Raw genomic sequence first — 21,298 nt, forward strand, 5'->3', positions numbered from 1 at the left:
TGACTGACCCAAGGTCACACCAGCAGCTGCATGTGGAGGAGTGGGGAATCAAACCCAGTTCTCCCAGATTAGAGTCTGTGCTCTTAACCACTACACCAAACTGGCTGTCTCATCTGATAAGTGAAGTAATAGGACTGGGGTTACAGAAATCTGAAAACAACAATAAGTATTAGACATGACATGTTAACAATGCCAAAGGGTGGAATTAGGCAGATAACAACGCAGAGCAGGGGTCCCCAACATGGCACCCACTGAGTGTTTTTAGAAAGTGGGCGGGGCCTGGTGGGACTTTTGCCCTGCGGGGTCTCTGATTGGCCACTGGAGATCCTATCATCTGTGCAGAGTAAAAGGCATCCTGTTAAACAGAGCTTTTGCCTGGAACGATAAAAGGGTTACTATTATCATTTTGCATAACTTTAATCCCTGACATTTTGCGGTTGGCTTCCTGTGGCGGCCATTTTGTGGTTGTGCCCACCATCCTGTGTCAGAATCCCAAAGGTGCCCACAGACTCAAAAAAGGTGGGGACCCTGATGTAGAGGGAGCAAGATAATATATCACTCCGTCATGCGGCACACTTGGGTCTCGAACTGCTGAACTACCGACCTTCCACAGCCTGCAGTTCAGCATCTTAACCACTTGAGCCACCGCAGCTCCTGTGACATATCCATGTAGGTACATTTAACTTATTGTGAACCGATTAACTTCAAAAAGGGTAACTTGCTACAGCTCCAAGCCCAGGTAAGAGAGAGAAGAAGAGAGGTCCCATATAAGATGAAATACAGAAGGCAAGCGATGGCCAAAGAGGCTCAACTTCTTACCGATGAGAGGGTGTCTTGGACTGCCAAGTGTACCCGAGAGAATTCTCTTAACCCTTTCCCTCCCAGATCCGATTCCTCTTGTATGCAGAGTTACAATATCCAACAGTGAGGTGGTTTAGGCGGAGGGAGGGAGGGAGGGAGAGGGAGAGGGAGAGGGAGAGACTGTCCCAAGTTCACCCAGTGGCCTTCACAGCTAGTTGAGGATTCAAACTCAGGTCTCTTTCTAGCTCTGCTTCGACACACTCTAACTGCCGCACTGCTGTGGTCCCCCTAAGATGGGGGGGGGGGGGTTTCAGCAACCTTTTAAACAGCTAAAGTGTATTGGAATCAAGAGCAACAGATCAACAGCCAGCCAATAGAAGAAAGCTCTTTTGCATAACTGACATATGAATTAACCTTACTGATAATTAACGCTGATTAATAATCCATATCGTTTTTGAACCCAAATACTGGTGCTCATGAGGAGCTGCGGTGGCTCAAGTGGTTAAGACGCTGAACTGCAGGCTGTGGAAGGTCGGTAGTTCAGCAGTTCAAGACCCAAGTGTGCCGCATGACGGAGTGAGCTCCCGTGTCTAGTTCCAGCTCCTGCCAACCTAGCAGTTCGAAAGCAAGAAATTGCAAGTAGATAAATAGGTACCACTTCGGTGGGAAGGTAACGGCATTCCGTGCGCCTTGGTGTTTAGTCATGCCGGCCACATGACCACGGAAACATCTTCGGACAGCGCTGGCTCTTCGGCTTTGAAATGGAGATGAGCACCGCAACCCTAGAGTCGGCTTCGACTGGTTTTCGAGCAAGGGAACCTTTACCTTTACCTTTTTACTCGTGCTCATGAGTCCTTACCAAGGTCTCACAACAGCTAATATATGTATACGGGCACACCCTGTGTGATTGCTTTAGTGCACTGGCATAAATCTATGCATGGTTTGTACTTATGGGTTGCCATCTCCAGGTTGTGAAATTCCTGGAGATTTGGGGGTGGAGCCTGGGGAGGGGCCTCAGCAGATATAGTGCCACATGGAGTCCACCCTCCAAATCAGCCATTCTCTCCAGGGGAACTGACCTCTGTTGTCTGGAGGTCAGTTGTCATTCCAGGAGATTCCCCAGGCCCCACCTGGACGTTGGCAGCCCCCAAACTGCACTTGGATTACTGGCAGCTGCACACTTGTATAATTTCCCTTTCTCAGGGCTCTTTTGGTAGAAAAAGCCCAACAGGAACTCATTAGCATAACAGGCCACACCCAACAGCAGAAACGTATTAGCATGTTAGGCCACACCCCTGACAGCACAGCTCATTAGCCTATTAGGCCACACCCCCATGTTACCAGAAGTGTGGTCATCCAGCCACACCCACCTTTTGCTTGTTATTCTGTTTACCTTGTTTGTTGTCAAAACCTAGGGCCTTTTTTTGTAACAGGAACTCCTTTGCATGTTAGGCCACCCACCCCTTCTGTAGCTGTTGGGTGTGGCCTATTATGCTAATGAGCTGCTGGGCGTGGCCAACTCGGGAGCCAGCCGTAACTCCGTTCCTGTGCGTTCCTTCCCAAAAATAGCCCTGCCCTTTCTTGTAAAAAAGAAGCTCTTCTTGAGTCCCATAAAACCTCTTTGTCTGCCATCCCATCTGCACATTCATTGTTCTAGTATCCTGCACACCTCCAGGTGGTGGTTGGAGATTTCACCCTATTACAACTGATCTCCAGGCGACAGAGATCAGTTTCCCTGGAGAAAATGGCTGCTTTGGAAGGTGGACTGTATGGCATTACATCCCAATAAAGTCCCTCCCCTCCTCTAACTCCGCCCTCCTCAGGCTCCACCCCCAAAATCACCAGGTATTTCCCAACCTGGAGTTGGCAGACATACCCCTTAAATATACCTTAACTTTAAAAGTTCATTTCCTTTTAGGGTTCCCAGCTCTGGGTTGGTGGAAACCATTATTAAGGAAAGAATTAGTAGGCACATAGATGAACAAAACCTATTGAGGCAGACTCAGCATGGGTTCTGTAAAGGAAGATCTTGTCTCACTAACCTGTTAATGTTCTTTGAGGGGGTGAACAAACATGTGGACAAGGGGGATCCAATAGATATTGTTTACCCTGACTTCCAGAAAGCTTTTGATAAAATTCCTCATCAAAGGCTCCTAAGTAAGCTCAAAAATCATGGATCAAAAACTGGCTAATTAATAGAAAACAGAGAGTGAGTATAAATGGGCAGTTCTCTCAGTGGAGGGGAGTAAGCAGTGGGGTACCACAGGGATCAGTACTTGGTCCACTGCTTTTTAACTTGTTCATTAATGATTTGGAGTTGGGAGTAAGCAGTGAAGTGGCTAAATTTGCGGATGATACGAAGTTGTTCAGGGTGGTGAAAACCAGTGAGGATTGTGAGACACTCCAAAGGGATCTCTCAAGGATGGGCGAGTGGGCGTCAACATGGCAAATGTGGTTCAATGTGGCCAAGTGCAAGGTGATGCACATTGGAGCCAAAAATCCTAAATATAAATACACATTGATGGGGTCTGACCTGGCAGAGACTGATCAAGAGAGAGATCTTGGAGTTGTAGTGGATAACTCACTGAAAATGTCGAGACAGTGTGTGACTGCAATAAAGAAGGCCAATGCTATGCTGGGGATTATTAGGAAGGAAAGAACAGTTAGAGAAAAAGGTACTTTTCTCCCTTTCTCACAATACAAGAACTCGTGGGCACTCCATGAAATCGCTGAGCGGTCGGGTTAGAACGGATAAAAGGAAGTACTTCTTCACCCAAAGAGTGATTAACACGTGGAATTCACTGCCACAGGAAGTGGTGGTGGCTACAAGCATGGACGGCTTCAAAATGGAATTAGATAGGCATATGGAGCAGAGGTCCATCAGTGGCTATTAGCCACAAGGTATAGATAGGGGCTCTGGGGCAAGTGATGCTCTGTCTTCTTGGTGGTTGGGGGGGCAACAGTGGGAGGGCTTCTAATGTCCTGGCCCCACTGGTGGACCTCCTGATGGCACCTGGTATTTTTGGCCACAGTGTGACACAGAGTGTTGGACTAGATGGGCCTTTGGCCTGATCCAACGTTGGCGTCTCTTATGTTCTTATGTTAAATCCCTGGAGATTTGGGGTGGAGCCTGTGGAGGGCAGGGTTTGGGGAGTGGCGTGACCTTAACAGGGTACAATGCCATAGAGTCCACCCTCCAAAACAGCCATTTTCTCCAGGGGAACAGATCTTGGTCGTCTGGAGATCAATTGTAATAGCAGGGCATAGGCGTAATCTTCGTGGGGGCGGCGGGGCGTGAGCCCCCGCCGAAATTTTCAGGAAGGTACTCAGCCTCCCCCGGGAGCCACCCTTGCTCCTAGCAAAGCAATGCCTCTGGTCGAGCCCCAGCCCCCCCCGGGAAATTGGAAAGTCTACACCCTTGTAGCAGGGGATCTCCAGGTGCCACCTGGAGGCTGGCAACCCTATTTCCTTTTCTCAACAAGCAAGATTTGGTTCTTCACTGAGCCACATCTGGCCCTGGAGCCAGGGCCAGCTCCAGCTTATTTTGCACCCTAGGCGAGGATCCCTTCTGCCCCCCCCTTGCCCCCACCCATTTTCAAAAATAAATGGATTTTAGGAAGAATGAAAAACAGAAATAATCAGGAAACTCCCAGAGTACGGGGCCGGGTGCAGTTTGGTGCCCCTAAGGGCCGTCCCACTCTAGGCGATTGCCTAGTTCGCCTAGTGAGTGAGCCGGCCCTGCTTGGAGCCGTAGTTTTGCAGCCCCCTGCCTGAACCGATCTACATTAAGCCATGCGGAGTTCGCGGCCTGGTCTTTGCTCATCTTCTCCCGAACACGGGTGCAGGAGAACAAACTTCGAGTCCGGCGGCACCTTTAAGACCAACAAGGTTTCATTCTCTGGGTAGAAGCTTTCGTGTGCCACTTAAAGGTGCCGCTGGACTCAAACTCTGTTCTGCTGCTTCAGAGCAGCACCGGCTACCTGCCTGGGTCTTATCTTCATGGGTGCAGGAGGGCAGGGAGAAAATATCGTTATGTAAGCCACCGGAACCAAAGGTCACGAGAAAGTGCTTCCCTTGTGCACGGAAGAAAGAAGGGAGCTTGGAGAGGAGAAGAGAGAAATAAAGACCTGGGGATTATTCTTCTGTCATCATAAAAGGGCCCTCCCGATGCACCTGTGAACTGAGCTGTCTATCAAAGGACAGAGCCGGAGAAGGGAAGAAGAAGAGGAGGAGGAGGAGGAGGAGGAGGAGATAGGATTTATCCCCCGCCCTTCACTACCCGAAGGAGAGCAGCTTACAATCTCCTTTCCCTTCCCCTCCCCACAACAGACACCTTGTGAGGTAGGTGGGGCTGAGAGAGCTCTTTTGAGGACTGCTCTTGAGAGAACAGCTCTGAGAGAACTTGTGACTGACCCAAGGTCACACCAGTAGCTGCATGTGGAGGAGTGGGGAATCAAACCCGGTTCTCCCAGATTGGAGTCCACGTTCTTAACCACCACACCAAACTGGCTGGAATGGGGGAGGGGGGGTTAACTGTTCCAGTCCGTAGGCCCACCTCCCCTGAACTCTGACAGTTCTTCAGTCCTGGTCTTCCTCCCCCACCCCAAATCCACCCCCACGATCCTCCACACGACTTGCAAAGGTCCGGTGTCTCGACCCCTCCCTCGCCTCACCCAGGTGTCCCCGTGGGATAGCTTACCAGTTGAGAGTGCGGCAGGGTGTGGACAGAGGGTGTGAGAGTGGAGAAGTGAAGGGGGCGGGTGGTGAGCCGTGGGTCGGGGAGGACCAGCTGCTGAGGGGCTGAGCCCCCTCTCCTGCTCTTTCCCCAGCGGCGTCCCACGTCTTGGGAAGACGAGCCAGAGAGATTTTGTGTGACCGGGTGGAATTTGGACTTTGTACCGGAGGAGTCAAAGGAACAGCTGCTCGGCTGAAGGGGAGCGTGATGTTCTGTGTGTGGAAACACCGGGAGAAGGGGAGGTCAACGGCACCGATGAATGGGGTGTGCGTGGAAGGAGGTTAGAGACACAACCGAAGGGGAATGCGTGAGTGTGTGTGTGTGTGTGGGGGGGGTGTCTCTGAAGTCTGAGGGGGGAGTGGATTGAAAACAGAGATTGGCGTCCCGCTTCCCGGCAGAGTTGCAACATCTTCACGGCTTGCATCAGTTCCCCCGGTATTGACAGCTGCATCTGTCAAACCAGGCCTAGTTCCAGGTTTTGGGAGAAACTGGGCAAAGAGTAGCGTTGCCAGCTCTGGTTTGGGAAACACCTGGAGATTGGGGGGGGGGGCATTGACTGGAGAAGACGAGGTTTCCAGAGGGGGGGGGGGACCCCAGAAGGGTACAATGCCATAGAGTCCACCCTCCAAAGCAGCCATTTTCTCCAGGGGAGCTGATCGTGGCCGGTTGGAAATCAATTGTAATAGCAGGAGATCTCCAGGGACCACCGATGCTGTGCCTGGCAGCAGGTGAAACCAGGGATGCTGGTGGCAAGCGCTCACAAATGAGCGGGCTAGGGAAGGGCAGGTGGCGGTGGCAGTGTGCCCCACCTGAAGCCCCAGGGCCCTGGGAGCCGCCCCTCCACCTTAGGGAACGCTGACACCAGCCCTGTTAGCTAGTTATGGCTCAGCGGGGGCCTGATTCAGATCGGGACCATGGCATGGGACCAGAGGGGGCTTAAGCGTGCCCCCGCCCAGCGTAATTTTTGTTGGGTTTAAAAATGAAAAATTGGTATTTAGCAGAGAAAAAATAGCCTAGCAGTACCAGAGTAAAATAATTCAGACTCAGAGTCCATGTGTGCTTAAAATAGAAAGTTTTTACTACATTCTAGCATAGGGACGGGTAACTGGGATGAAAATAACAACGGAGCTAAACGGCTACATCCTTACACTACAAAAGACAAGACTAGAAGAGAGTTATGGCTTCTCTTACTTCTTCTTGAGAACAGCAAACAAAGACGGGAAGAGGAGCCATAAAATGCTAAAACACTTTGACACTTTCCTCCCAATCAACACTCCTAGATCAGGGAGAAAATTCCCGGGCTTCTTACATCTAACAAGCATTGGCTACATGAAACATGTGATTTCCTGTGACAACACAAACAAACATTTAACCCCATATACACTGAGTGTAATTTTAACTTGAAATACCCAACAATTTTATTTACCTACATTGCAATAGCAGGGAGCTGCCATTTGACCTATGGAGCCCATTGAGAGCCAGTTTGGTGTAGTGGTTAAGTGCGCAGACTCTAATCTGGGAGAACCGGGTTTGATTCCCCACTCCTCCACTTGCAGCTGCTGGATGACCTTGGGCAAGCCATAGTTCTGTCAGAGCTGTTCTCTCAAGGACAGTTCTGGAAAGAGCTCTCTCAGCCCCGCCTACCTCACAGGGTGTCTGTGGTTGGAAGAGGAAGGGAAAGGAGTTTGTAAGCTGCTCTGAGACTCCAGCTGAAGGGCAAGGTATGAATCCAATCTCTTCTTCTTCTTCTAGTACGTGCCAGGCTCCCAAATCGGGGCAAGTGACTCCCTGGGGGCAGTTCTGGTCAGGAAAATGGCATGGTGGAGGCACCGAATCACCACGTTGCATATTCCAAGAAATTAGCCTTGGGAGGAAAAATGCTCTCCGGGGCTAACAAACTGTGTCTCATATGATATATAACCACTTTCTTTATTCATAAGATGTCTGAGGAGTACTAATTTTGAGCCATGTTTATAATACCCCTCAGGAGTGGGTTGGCCTATCGTAGCTGTTTGCCTGAATTTTAATTAATTGAGAGATTTATTCTCACTGAGGTAATATGATGATTACAAATGGGCTAAACTCCTTTCTCGGCTACGGCAGGCCTGTGCAAGCAGTGAATCGGTCAAGCAATGTCTGGTAGCCAAGCAGGGACTCCATAACCCCCCTTTTTGGCTGCTTTCTAGGGAGTGTCAAGAAGTGGCAGACCATAATATGCGGCTGATGGGCAGAATTCAGCTTGTGCTCCATCAGGCAGTTTACAAAGGTTGCCAACTCCAGCTGGGGACCAGAGATCTCTTGGAATTACAACCAGGCGACAGAGACCAGTTTTCCTGGAGAAAATGGCTGCTCTGGAGGGTGGATTCGATGGCGCTGTATCCTGCTGACGTCCCTCCCCAAACCTGGCTGTCCCCATGATTCCCAAATTGCTGGGAAATTTCGAACCCAGAGCAGGCGACTCTAGAGGCAAGCTTGGATGGATCTGAGTGTCTTGGGTGTGGGGAGGGGGCTGGGGTCTCCAAATTCAACCAATTGAAACAACAGCCGTAGTCACCTTACTGTGACGACTTTTAGGGAGTGAAGTAAACTGTGAATTATTATTTTTTTTAAATTAAAGAATAACTTATGATTCTCAATTAAGTCTGTCTTGGGGTCACACCAACGCCTCTCTCTGCTGCAGGCTTCCATGATTTGTGTCTTGCTAAGGCAGACACAAGGAGCTGCGGTGGCTCAAGTGGTTAAGACGCTGAACTGCAGGCTGTGGAAGGTTGGTAGTTCAGCAGTTCGAGACCCGGGTTGCCGCATGACGGAGTGAGCTCCCGTCTCTAGTTCCAGCTCCTGCCAACCTAGCAGTTCGAAAGCAAGAAATTGCAAGTAGATAAATAGGTACCACTTCAGTGGGAAGGTAACAGCGTTCCGTGGGCCTTGGTGTTTAGTCATGCCGGCTACATGACCACGGAAACGTCTTCGGACAGCGGTGGCTCTTCGGCTTTGAAACGGAGATGAGCACCGCAGCCCTAGAGTCGGACTCGACTGGCTTTCGAGCAAGGGGAGCTTTAAGGTAGAGAAAAGCGAGATATAATAACCAGCTCTTCTTCTTCTTTCTCTGCCAATCCATGGAGCCTTTGCTTTCTCTACTAATCCTTCCTTACGCCTTCCTACCTGTCCCGCCCTTCTCTGGGACCGTCCAATGGCAGGTAGGGACTGTGGTGCCTCCCAGTGACATGAGGGCAAGGGAACCTTTACCTTTTTAAGGCAGACACAGCTCCCCAGCCGCGGATCGTGGCCATGCTAGACAATTAAACCCCACCTCCCAGTTTGCTACCCTTACAGAATTTGTGTGCGGGCGTGTAGTGAGCTTGGACTCACAAAAGCTTGTGCTGAAATATGCTTTGCTAGTGCTTTAAGGTGTCTTCGGACTCCTGTTGTGTATCACTTCCTTGACCTGGATGGCCCAGGTGAGCCTGATCTCCTCAGATCTCGGAAGCTAAGCAGGGTCAGCCCTGGCCAGTATTTGGATGGGAGACCACTAAGGAAGCCATAGAATCATAGAGTTGGAAGGGACCTCCAGGGTCATCTAGTCCACCCCCCTGCATAAGGCAGGAAATTCACAAATACCTCCCCCCCCACCCCCAATCTCAGTGACCCCCTGCTCCATGTCCAGAAGAGTACCAACCCCCCCTCCAGGATCCCTGGCCAAACTGGCCTGGAGAAGAATTGTTTCCTGACCCCAAAGGGGTGATCTAAGATCAAAGCCGACCGAACAGATTTACAGGCAGTATCTTAATGACCGCAAAATCATCTTAAATGTCACCATGTCAGGAGCTAATCCAGGCTGTGATCCAGCAGGGATTTTACTGGCCCCGTTGGGCTGCTTGGTGATTCGCAAATTAATGCACTCCGGTTAAGGCTGCCAACTCTGGCTTGGGAAATTCCTGGAGATTTGGAGGTGGAGCCTGGCAAGGGTGGGCTTTGGAGAGTGGTGGAACCTCAGCAGCGTCTCATGCCATAAAGCCCACCCTCCAAACCCACCGTTTCCTCCTGGGAAACTGATCTCTGTAGTCCAGAGATCTGTTGTAATTCTGGGAGATCTCCAGGCCCCACCTGGAGGTTGAAGAAGAAGAAGTAGAGATTGGATTTATACCCCGCCCTTCACTACCCAAAGGAGTCTCAGAGCGGCTTAGAATCTCCTTTCCCTTCCCCTCCCCACAACAGACACCCTGGGTGCGTTCAGACGGGGCATTTGCAATGGAATAGGTGCTGGTTGCAATCGGTGAACTTACCGGCGTTCACACGTAGAACATCTGCCTTCGTCCCTAACCGTTGCAAAGCCCTTTAAACCGTTGTACTCTGCCACTAGGTCCCCAAGTGGTGGTAACCTGAGTACAACGGTTGTAATCGCTGTACCCGCCGTCTGATCGCTCTCCACCGTTGAGAAACAACTTCCATTCGGAAGCCTGAGGCTTCCGATTTTCGCCCGCCATTTTTTTTTTAAAGGTTGCCGATATGCGCTTGGGCGAAGCTTCGTCCTGGCGTTTGTTTAAAAAAAAGAAGAAAAGGCCCTTAGTTTAACTTTCCAGAGGAGTCCGGGACTTCAGGGAGGCCAGTTTGGGCTTTAAACTTTAAAGGTAAGTCCTTACCTTTAAACTTTAAATGTAATACGGGGTGTTTTGAGCATGCACAAAGATCGCCATTCTGTGGATGGCTGCCTATGCGCATGCTCAAATTGAGTTTTGTTTTTTGTTTTTTAAAACGTCAACGCCCGCAGCATGAGAACGGGCATACAGCGATGGGCTCCGCTCTGAGGGAGGTAAGTGTGATTGTGTTTCAGCCGGCATAAACTGCACCGGTTCCAACCGGTACAGTTTATGTCAGCTGAAACGCCCCGTCTGAACGCACCCCCTGTGAGGTAGGTGGGGCTGAGAGAGCTCTCTCGAGAACTGCTCCTGAGAGAACAGCTCTGAATGAACTTGTAACTGACCCAAGGTCACTCCAGCAGCTGTATGGAGAGGCGTGGGGAATCAAACCCGGTTCTCCCAGTTTAGAGTCTGTGCTCTTAACCACAACACCAAACCAGCTCTGGCAACTGGAAGAGGCCGCGGCCCTCAGTTTGCAAGACCTGAGCAAGGATAGTAACGATAGCATCGGAAGCCACTTGATGGCACTTAAAACACACTCACACAGAGAATAAACAAACACTCTCTGGGCTTTTAAATTAGTGGAGGGTAACATTGCGGAGTGAACTTAACGGCACATTCAGGCAGCGGCAAAGTGGAGCCTTCAGCAATGTGTAACAGCTGGAAGGGGGTGTGTGTTCAGGCAGGGATCCTCGGTCTGAGTCGGGGTGTTGTAATCATGTTCGCGGTTTCCTCTGTGCCATGTTTGCCGGTGCGCCGACTTGCACAGGCAGGGTCTACCCGTTTTGAATTTCAAACACTGGCAGTCGAAAGCCGAGTCCTCAGAGGGGATCATCTTGTTCCCTGGGCACTCGGTAGAGGGGGCAAAGGGGAAACCGGATCGAAACGGGCTGAATTCCCCATCGCTCTTAGCCACAACGCTGGCAGAGTCCCAGGGGTCCGCTGGGTTACGGAAGAAGAAGAAGCTGGGGAGAGAGGTCTGGAGGTGACGGAGCTGTCACGGGGAGATGAAGACGTCCCGCTCAAATATAATTATCATCTCAGCCCCAGCCACCTCCGCGGGTGAGAGCCGGGGGAGAATGGATCAGCCCGGCTTGGCACGGTGCAGATTAATCAAGTTTCTCTCCGAGTTTCATTAGCAGGAAATTGGGCTTCATCGCCAGGGGAATGGGGCATTAATCAGACACCAGGAAACGAGATGATCGGACTCGGTGGGCCGCAGTCAGCTCTGCTCCGCTGCTTTCTTAGGCCCGGGGTTGCCATCTTTATAGCCAGGTCCCGCTCCAGTGCCTTTAACAGGGATTTAAGCAGGCAAATCTTTTTTTCTTGGCGTGGAGTGGGAGGAAAGGGAAAACACACACGTCCCCAGAGGTCATTTCGGGGGGGATTGCGGGGGATCACAGTTCCCCTGGGTGAGGTGCAGGGGGGAGGGGCACATGACGAAGCCCCGTCCCCTGCTTCCGGCTGCCCCGCTTCCAGCCCTCATTCAGCCAGGAGGAGGCAGGAGAAGAGGGAGGGTAAGTTGCTTCCTCCCCGCCTCTCCCCACCCCTGCCTGCCTGGGGCCAGGGAGGGCCTTGGCGGGGCTTCCTCGCATTCCCGCCGGCCTTGCAGGTCTACCGCCGGGCCCCTGATGTCAGGGGGTGTGGCATATGCTAATGAGTTATGCTAATGAGTTCCCCTAGCTCTTTTTCTACGAAATGACCCCTGCACGTCCCACCCAATTTTTGTGAGCCAGGCCGCTTGCTAGGGGCGTGAGATCTGGGCCAAAACCTGGCCCATAGCTAACATGCCCCCCCGGCCCCCTAGTGTTTCTTCTGGGCCCCCTCCCTCCCGGGCTGCCCCCGAAGTGCTCCAATTTACCACCTGCACTATACTTTCATTTAATTAGCTAGTAGGCCCCCTGAGGGCCCCCCCCCCAATTCCCTAGCTACGGGGCTGGCCAGAACAGAAGGTGGCGATTCTGAAGCCACGCTCCCTCTCAGCTGTGGAGTCTTGTGAGCAAAAATCCTACTTTGTGCGCTGCTGGCACTGAAGTTGTGAGCGAGCGATTTGGCCGCTGCAAAAACCAGTTTGCTCTGGAGCCCTCCTTCCTGAGCGGAGACAAAAAAGTGTGAGCCAGAGGCTAAAAAAGCTGTGAGCTAGCTCACACTCACTCAGCTGAGAGGGAACACTGTTGGCATGGAAAACATGCGTGTACCGTGGAAGAAAGAGGCGATGACGGCAAAGGGGACAAACCAGATTCCGAACCATCATTTGGGGAATTTATTTAGGTATTTATTTAGATATTTTCACCACACTTCCCTCCCTTAAAAGGCACCCAACGCAGCTAAGTTAGGGATGCCGGCCTCCAGGTGGGGCATTGGGATTCCCTGGAATTACAGCTCATCTCCAGAATACAGAGATCAGTTCCCCTGGAAAAAAAATGGATGCTTTGGAGGGCGGACTCAGTGGCACTGCACCCCGCTGAGGTCCCTGTCCTCCCCAGGCTCCACCCCCAAGTCTCCAGAGAGCCAGTTTGGTGTAGTGGTTAAGTGTGCGGACTCTAATCTGGGAGAACCGGGTTTGATTCCCCACTCCTCCACTTGCGCCTGCTGATGTGACCTTGGGTCAGTCACAAGCTCTGGCACAGCTGTCCTTGAAAAAGAGCAGTTTGTGTCAGAGTTCTCTCAGCCCCACCCACCTCACAGGGTGTCTGTTGTGGGGAGGGGAAGGGAAAGGAGTTTGTAAGCTGCTCTGAGACTCCAAGTGAAGGGCGGGGTATAAATCCAATCATCTCCTCCTCCTCCTCCTCCTCCTCCACCTCCTCCTCCTCCTCCTCCTCTTCTTCTTCTTCTTCTTCTTCTTCTTCTTCTTCTTCTTTGTCTTCTTCTTCTTCTTCTTCTTCTTTGAGTTTTCCAGCCTGGATCTGGAAACCCCATGCCCCTATTGGGAGTAACAGGTTAGTTAGTCCAGTATCCCTTCTCAACTTAGCAAAGTGCACCTTGGCTACACCCAGTAGACGACTTTTGTTCTCAGCAGGGGTCATTTCGTAGAAAAAAAGGTGCAGGAGCTCATTAGCATAAGTCATTAGCATAACTTATTTGCATATGCCACACCCCCTGACATCACCATAAGTGTGTCAGAAGGCAACACCCACCGCTCAGGCTCCAATGGACTGCTTTGGATTGCTAGCTATTGGGGGGGACGGGGACACATGCAGATTTGTCCTCACAGAGGAGGGAGAGCGTGTACCTGAATAAAACTTGGTCTTAAAGGTGCCACTGGACTGTTTTGGACTGGGGGGCTGGGGAGGGGGCTCTGTAGCTTACCTGGCTGCTTCTTGCTCTGACTGAGGGCTGCTGGGAGCAGGGGGTGTGGCTTGTTGCATGGGCCCACCCCCTGGGCTCTTTACTGCCGGAGCTCCGCTCCTGTGCGCTCCTGCAGGAAATGACCCCTGGGTATAAGTCATCTGTATCTTGTCTCACCACCGCTGACGATAATATTTAACGAGCACCTATGAGAACTGCTAAACAAATGAAATCCTGCCGTCTAAATTAATTGAGCAGAACACAAGAACACAGTTGTTGTTGTTGTTGGTATTTTAAATACGAAAAAACCCGCAAATGCTCAGAATGGTGAGAAACGGTTTTGGCTCCATGCTTTTATACAGTCTTGCCACCTCACAAAACCTCTATCCGGGGCTGTTCAAAGCTTCCCAGCAATTAAAATTATGCTTGAAATCACTTGAGCTTGTACCTACATGAGGAATCTTTGTCCCCACTGGGACTTCCGTCTTCCTCTGACGTCCCCCCTATTAACACAGGGCTCTGTGCCTTGCTTAAAATATTTATATGCCACTCTGTCCATTAGAAACACTTGACTTTGCTCGCGGCAAACTTGTAAGAATGTGTTTTCAATAAAATATAAACGCCCTAGCATAAAATGATTAAAAACAGTTCAAACGCTGCCTCATTTAAACAGGGCACTGCCTTAAAACAAACCAGTCGCATTAAAACCTAATGCCAAGACCAAAGCCATAGTAGGAGCCTATGGTTGTCAGGTTCCCGCTGGCCACTGGGAGGGGATGAGGGGCCACTGGGTTGCCAGCTCCAGGTTGGGAAACTCCTGGAGATTTGGGGTTGGAGCCTGGGGGAGGACAGGGGCCTTAGAGGGGTACAACACCACAGAGTCCCCCCTCCAAAGCAGCCCATTTTCTCCAGGGGAACTGATCTCTGCAGTCTGGAGATGAGCTGTAATTCCAGGGGATCCCCAGGCCCCACCTGGAGGCTGGCATCCCTCTGGGCAGCCAGGGAAGGGGAGCAAAATAAAGAGAAAAAGATCAGTAAAAGGGAAAACAATGTTTTTAATTAGACGCAGATGTCATTTAGGGGGGAATCACGGGGGGATCGCAGTTCCCTCGGGTGAGGTACGGGAGGGGGGCACATGATGAAGCCCCGCCCCCTGCTTCCGGCCGCCCCGCTTCCGGCCCTCATTCAGCCAGGAGGAGGCAGGAGAAGAGGGAGGGTAAGTTGCTTCCTCCCTGCCTCTCCCCACCCCTGCCTGCCTGGGGCCAGGGAGGGCCTTCGCGGGGCTTCCTTGCACTCCTGCCGGCCTTGCAGGTCCACCGCCAGGCCCCTCATGGGGCTTGGCAGTGGAGCTGCAAGGTCGCCAGCAGCGGCCAAGACCGTTGGGGGCGGGGTGTGTGGCCTTAGGACACACTTCCGGTGATGTCAGGGGGTGTGGCCTTATGACACACTTCTGGTGATGTCAGGGGGTGTGGCATATGCTAATGAGTTATGCTAATGAGTTCCCCTAGCTCTTTTTCTACGAAATGACCCCTGATTAGATGCTTTAAGTTTCGTAAGTTGAGCACCAGACGAATCACAGGAGGGGAAGGGATTTTGGCGCTAAGCCGCCGCCACCAAGAAAGCCCTGTTTCTGATAGCCATCTTCCTTCCCTTTTGTGGTGAGAGCAGTCAGAAGGGCCTCTGCCGAAAGTCTGTAGGACACAGGCGGGCTCATAGGAATGTAGGCAACAAACTTCGCCACGACAGGCACATGTTCATCAGCGCGTGCGGCTAGAATGGCGGGAAAGAGCGAGCTCCGAGTCCAGTAATACCTTAAAGACCAGCAAGGAATTTCGGGGTATAAGCTTTCAAGAGTCAAAGCTTCCTTTGTCGGGTCTAATGAAGTTCTGACTCTCGAGAGCTTATACCCGGGAAATCTTGTTCGTCTTTTAAGGAGCTACGGGTCTCAAATCTTGCTCTTTCACTGCAGACCAACACAGCTACCCACCCGAAACAATGATACGGAAAAGCTTCTTCTGTTACATTCCTTCCCGCCACAGGAGGTGGTGGCAGCTACAAGCATGGACGGCTTCAAGAGGGAACTGGAGAAACCTATGGAGCAGAGGTCCATCAGTGGCTATTAGCCAGCCACAAGGTATAGATAGGAACTCTCAGTCTGGGGTAAGGGATGCTCTGTATTATTGGGGAAGGGGGCAACAGTGGGAGGGGCTTCTAGTTTCCTAACCCCACTGATGGACCTCCTGCGGGCACCTGGTATTTTTGGCCACTGTGTGACAGAGTGTTGAACTGGATGGGCCATTGGCCTGATGCAACATTGGCTTCTCTGGTGTTCTTATGTTCTTAAGCCTTTAACAGGGCTTAATCAGATGTTATCGGCTAGGTGATATTATTGACATACGGGCGAGCCAGCCCTGTATCTAAATACAGAGGAACTGGCTGGCCACTGTGTGAGACAGGATGCTGGACTAGATGGACCCTCACTGGTCTGATCCAGCAGGGCTCTTCTGATGTTCTTATCAAGGGGAAGGCCTCGGCATCTCTGCCCTGTTGTTGGCCCTCTAGAGGAACTGGTTGAGGCCACTGTGTGAGACAGGATACTGGACTAGATGGACACTCACTGGCCTGATCCAGCAGGGCTCATCTTATGTTCTTATCAGGGGAAGGCCTCGGCATCTCTGCCCTGTTGTTGGCCCTCCAGAGGAACTGGTTGAGGCCACTGTGTGAGACAGGATACTGGACTAGATGGACCCTCACTGGCCTGATCCAGCAGGGCGGCTCTTATGTTCTTATGAGAGGAAGGCCCCGGCCTCTCTACCCTGCTGTTGGACCTCTAGAGGAACTGGCTGGCCACTTTGTGAGTCAGGATGCTGAACTAGATGGACCTCTGGTCTGATCCAGCGGGGCTCTTCTGATGTTCTAATGATCTCCAGGCCATGAAAAGCTTCAACTGTCTATTTCCAGGCATGAAGCCTCTAGTAAAAAGAGACAGATATTTTTTTTTCTCCAGGACTGTTGGCAAGTGGAATCCCCTGGTCCCTTTGCCTTATTTTGCAGGTCAAACCCCCCCCCCCCATGCCTAAATGTGGATTTGAAGTGCTTTGCTTATGTCGTTCCAGCAAGTGGAATAAACACACAAAAAATTTTCTCCCAGGGAAATTGCACTTTAAGAGAACGACATATACAAATCACTTCTGTTGAAGTGTGTGCGTGCGGGCAAAATAAGGCAAACAGCAAGGGATTAAAATAATAACATTAAAGGCACAGAACAACAAAAACCACAGACGGGAATCTTATGGACCTTCCCACTTTCTAATAAAATATACTTCTCGCAGATACCTTGGGCCAGCTAGCTGGGGGGGGGGGGCTAACCAAATGCTCCTCCCTTCTGGGTCTTCCTCCCACGTCCAGTTCTGCTCTGGGACCCACACGCTAGCAAATCCCTCCCACATTGAGTTGCCAACCCCCCTCCCAGAATTACAGCTCATCTCTAGACAACAGAGATTGGTTCCCCTGGAGAACATGGCCGCTTTGGAAGGTGGACTCTGTTAGCATTCTACCCCCACTGAAGTCCCTCCACTCTCCCCCCCCCCCAGCTCTCCCTCCAACTTTCCTGGAATTTCCCACCCCAGAGTTGGCAACCTGTTGTGTCCGCTGACCGCCACCAGGGCCCAGCGAACACTCCAGAGCTTGAATCTGGAGTAACAATGGGGACTAGGCTCCTGGTCTCTCCACTGGGGGACCAATGGGACCGTGGCGGGAGATTTAAACCCACCAACGGGACCTAGGGGTGTGTCCCCAGGTATGTATATAGTTGGCCAGCCGGCCGTTTGTCTTTGTTGTGTACCAGTAAACCATGCTGATCACTACATCAGTCTCAGTGGTTTCTTCATGCGTTTACCCACTACACTTCACAACCCCAACATGAGAGGTAAGGAATGAGGCCAGACTAGTTGTGGTCCCGCCATGTGCAGAGAAGGGTTGGGCAGCCGGTCAAAGGCTAAACTAGGATGGTGATGGCGATGGTGTGTGTGTTGGGGGCAGAAACACAGCCTAGGGAAACTGGGAACCAGAACTGGGAAGTAAGATTCTGGTCTTCGTTTGAATGGGAAAACACTGTCGGGGGCAGGATGAACAGAGAAAGGAGGCCAGGTTGCCAACGGATCACAACACACACACCCCACCCCCAGTGTGGCCCGCTCTTGTGCTTGGCCCACAGACATCAGCCAGCACAACTTTGCATGGGATGGAAAACTAACATTGCTGCTGGAAAATTCCTGCAGACCAAAGGACAGGGGCAGAGCAGCTCTGGCCCCAAGCCCTCAATTTCATGCAACCCTGAAAGGTGCATGAGCCTCATTTGTGGGTTGCCACCTTTTCTTCTTGCTTGTGCTCCTCTGCCTTTGACTGCAGCCAGACTCACAGGAATTACGTAGGGTCCACTTTCTCTGATGTGTGGTATCCCTGCCAAGAAAAGTGCTTCTCTAAAGGTCTCTGTGTTAAGCTGCTATGAAGGAGGCGGAGGAGGAGGAGGAGGAGGAGGAGGAGGAGGAGGAAGGGGAGGAGGAGACTGGATTTATAACCTGCTCTACACTCAGAGTGGTTTACTATCTCCTTCCCTTCCTTTCTCCACAACAGACACCCTGTGAGGTAGTTGGGGCTGAGAGAACTCTTTCAGAACTGCCCTTGAGAGAACAGCTCTGAGAGAACTTGTACCTGACCCAAGGTCACACCAGCAGCTGCATGTGGAGGAGGAGTGGGGAATCAAACACATTTCTCCCAGATTAGAGTCCGCGTTCCTAACCACTACACCAAACTCACTCTGTTTAAGAAGATGGCAACCTGAGATTATTTTTTAAATGTTTGACTCAGTTTATAAAAAGATCAACGATGAGAAGATTTGATGTATCTAAGCTAGTTGGAGGATCTCCTTTCTTGAGTTTTTAGATAGTAGTGGGTACTTTTCTTTCTCCCGTATGTGTAGTTCCCCCTCCCTTTTTTCTGTTGTAGTTATCTGTAGTTTTAAAAAACCAATAAAAAATCCCCTCCGGGGGCTTAAAAAAAGAAGAAGAAGAAGATGGCAACTTGAGATTATTATTATTTTTGGAGTAAGCTCTTTCATTTGGGTTCAGTGGAGGCAGGGTTGCCAACAGACCGGTAAGGGGGGGAAGTCCTTTCCCTTTAAATGAGACTTAATGGGCTGCTATTTCCCAGGGGGTGTCATTTACTTTCATGCCATGAAAGACTTTACCTGCTCATTTCCACACATTTGTGTGAGTGTCAAGTGCTGTCAAGTTGCTGCTAACTTATGGTGACCCCAGCCAAGGGGCTTTCAAGGCCAGTGAGAAGCAGAGGTAGTTTGCCATGGCCTTCCTCTGCAGAGGCTTCCTTGGAGGTCTCCCTTCCAATAACCTGTTGGCAGAGTTTAAACACGCAGAGGCAGGGAGTACCAACAGTTGAAAGAAAGTAACTTGGACCGATTTCACACAAGAGCTGCGCCGCGGTCACGCCTCCCTTTGCCCCGCTTCTATTGGTCAATTTCCCACTCGAAGCCACGCGGCCGCATTTTGACCCATGGCTTCGCCCGGTTTTCCCCGCGGTTTCGTGATTCTCAAAAACCAGGATCACAAAACCGCAGGGAAAATCGGGTGAAGCCATGAGTCAAAATGCGGCCACGCGGCTTCGACTGGGAAATTGACCAATAGAAGCAGGGCAAAGGGAGGCACGACCGCGGCGCAGCTCTTGTGTGAAATCGGTCTTGGTTTCTTAAAGAAGAAATAAACTCTGATAGAACAGAGGAGAGGTGGAGAAGATGAACTAACTGGCTAACTGCTGTGAGAGACAGGAACCAAGGGGGGGGGAGGGCTCAAAGCAGGAAGTCTCCAAAGAGCCAATCAAGAAACAGGAAGGCCATAATTTGAAACTGCGAGAAGCCCCAAAATCCAGCTATGCTAACTAGCAGTCCTTCAGCTAGTTATGCTAGCTATGCTAACTAGCAGTCCCCTATATGAACCTTGTATATTCCAACAGGACCAACCCTGCTTAAGCTTCTTGGGGGGGGGGGGTTGTGAGTATTTGTGTGTGTGTGTTTGTGTGCCTGGAAGTCAAGGTTAACTACTTGCAACCTAGTGGGGCTTGGACGTTCAGAGAGGTGGCTTGCTATTGCCTGCCTCTGCGTCTCGGCCCTGGTATTCCTTGGAGGTCTCCCACCCAAACACTTGCCAGGTTCCGTCCTGCTTAGCTTCCGAGATCGGGCTGGCCTGGGCTATCCAGGTCAGGGCCCTTAGCTTCTGAGATCGGGCTATGCCATACCACATTTAGCCTTCATTAAAGGAAAAGGACATTTTCCTCCAGCTCTGATGGCAACCTCAGGGCTATTTTTGGGCAGGAACGCACAGGAACGGAGTTCCGGCTGGCTCCTGAGTTGGCCATGCCCAGCAGGAACTCATTAGCATAATAGGCCACACCCAACAGCAGAAACTCATTAGGATTGGCTACATTAGGGGTGTGTGGCCTAACATGCTAAGGAGTTCCTGCTACAAAAAAAGCCCAGGGTTTTGACAACAGACAAGGTAAACAGAATAAGAAGGGAAAGGTGGGTGTGGCTGGATGACCACAGTTCTGGTAACATGGGGGCGTGGCCTAATGTGCTAATGAGCGGTGCTGTCAGGGTGTGGCCACCTTATCAGCCACTGTTTTGCTATTCTTCCAGGGTCAGGCATGCTTCTCACTCTGTACCACTGCAATCCCCTCCCCCCAAACTGAGAGCCTTCTATTTGATGTTTTTCCTAGGATCCCCAGTGGACTATCTTGCTTGTTCTTCCTCATATTTGGGAGGGAGATAGACAGAGAGAAAATTGTCTCTTCATTCTTTCCTGTCGCGTTGGCCGCCCGCCCCGTCCCTCCCCAGGCTTTGTACAGCTGCAGTGAGGATGGCGACCCCATGCCTCTCTTGCATTTACCTGGTACCTCTGCTGGAGCTATCCCCCCCCCCCCAGACGAAGGTTGCCAACTTTTCAGTGGCGCCTGCTCCTGTGCTTTTAGCAGCAGTGCGTTCGATCACAATTAACCAGCGACATTGAGCAGTATGCAGAAATGGGTTATGAGACCAGGAGGAGCGGGGAGAACCAGGGAGAGGAGACTGGGTGGCAAACTTGTGTTTGTCTAATGTGTGAAATGGCAAACAGCCCAGTAATGTGCATTTTATAAATACTAACGTTGAAAAGTAAACTATATAGTTGTCAGGCTCCAACTCCTACAGGCCAGAGTCTATAGTGAGGACACCGTCCAGCAAGCCCAAGGGTTGGTCCTCGGGGTGCCAACCTCCAGGTAAGGCCTGGCTATTGTTAGAAAAATTGCTAAAAATAGTTAGATATTCAGAGCTTGCGATGCATCTTTGTTCACTGGAGAGGAGGCATTTTCTTTCTATGTAAAAATTTCTAAAGGGAAAGGTACACAGGAAAATCTACAAAACAACAAACACTTAAGACTACATCCTTATCGTAACAAGTACAACAGACAGACTGACCACACAGTTGGTAATGGAGTTTCTTCTTGACCCCAGAAGGAAATCACCCGAATATATTAACCAATGATTGTTAGTAAATAGGCTCCAGTTTCCTGGGCTTTCTCCCCATTGGCTTTGTGCCAGGTTCCCTTCCAGGTCAGTCTAAGCAATAGCACACAAGGTAAATACATTAACCCTATAATGACTGAATTTAGACCTTGCAACACACGCACATTTCCAACACCCCTTCTCAAGGGCTAACATGCAAGTCATTATACATGCACATACAACAAACGTCACTCATGATTGGCTTTAACATTTGGATCAACCATA

This window comes from Gekko japonicus, unplaced genomic scaffold (genome assembly GCF_001447785.1).
Source record: "Gekko japonicus isolate JY-2015 unplaced genomic scaffold, Gekko_japonicus_V1.1 scaffold755, whole genome shotgun sequence".
NCBI classification, from domain to species: Eukaryota; Metazoa; Chordata; class Lepidosauria; order Squamata; family Gekkonidae; genus Gekko; species Gekko japonicus.